Source organism: Canis aureus, chromosome 32 (genome assembly GCF_053574225.1).
Source record: "Canis aureus isolate CA01 chromosome 32, VMU_Caureus_v.1.0, whole genome shotgun sequence".
Classification (NCBI taxonomy): domain Eukaryota; kingdom Metazoa; phylum Chordata; class Mammalia; order Carnivora; family Canidae; genus Canis; species Canis aureus.
The window spans coordinates 5,050,322-5,051,489 of record NC_135642.1 but is presented as its reverse complement, the minus strand read 5'-3'; the positions used below and the strand labels follow the sequence as shown (position 1 = coordinate 5,051,489).

Genomic DNA, 1,168 nt, shown 5'->3' with positions numbered 1-1,168 from the left:
ATGCTCTCACTTGACTCATTGAGAGAGCCTCTTGTTTCTGAGTCTGTGTTACTGGGACTCTCTAGTTCTTGGGAAACTAAGCTTTTCTCATGTTGATATTCTCCTTAATCTCTTTAAGAGATCATCCAAGGAAATCTCTTCATTTTCTTTTTGGTAATTTTAGACTTCCGTTACATTTTCCAATGTACTTCCTCCTGGCTAATCTGCACCTCATTGATATGGATCTTTTCTTTATCACAGTGTCTAAGATGATTACAGACCTTTTAAATGAATGCAAGATAATTCCTTTCCAAAGCTGCATGACACAGATATGCTTCATCCACATCATGGGAGGAGTAGAGATGATGCTGCTCATAACCATGGCATTTGACAGGTACATTGCAATCTGTAGGCCTCTTCACTACCTGAACATCAGGAATCCTACAATATGTGTTTCATTTGTAACTACTAGCTGGGTCATTGGGCTGATCTACGTGTGTCTCACTTTGTTTTCATTATGAACTTGTACTTTTGAGGTCCTAATAAAGCAAAAAGCTTCTGTTATAACTCTCCTAGAATAAAAAAACTTGCATGCATGTCTGGAGCCAAGTTTGAGTTTATTATTGCTGCCAGCAGTAATGTCATGAGCATGAGCACCTTCTTTCTGCTAATCTTTCCTATACCTTCATTTTAGTCACTGTCTGGAAATGTTCTTCAAAAGACTTATCCAGGTACTTGTCACTGAGTCAGCTCACGTCACTGTGATGGTTCTATTTTTCAGTCCATATATATTTCTCTATGTCTGGTCTTTTCCCAAATCATCAAGTGATAAATGCCTGTTCACTGCTGACTTTGCTATCAACCATGTCTTGAATCCTGCCATCTATACATTATAGAACAAAGATGTAAAGGTAGCAACAAGAAGATTGTACAAGCAGGGACATGATTTCACATTTTTCTGACTGAATCTGACTCTGGAGCTCTAAACCTATACATCCATCAGCCATTTGGATACTTCCAGTGAAGGCAGATGCTCTTTGAACATGGCCAGACACACCTATCTCATTGAATAGACTCCTACTATTAGAACATTTATTTATAACCTCTACTATTGTGGGAAATGATATGGGTTATTTTAGGAGACAGCATCACTATCTACTAAATAATATTTATGATTGAAATTGTGATG

General features: G+C 37.7%; 1 pseudogene; it reads left to right on the top strand.

The window, feature by feature from the left end:
- LOC144302840 (olfactory receptor 4F15-like) lies at nucleotides 1-941 on the top strand (annotated as a pseudogene).
- The last annotated feature ends 227 nt before the right edge of the window (nucleotides 942-1,168 follow it).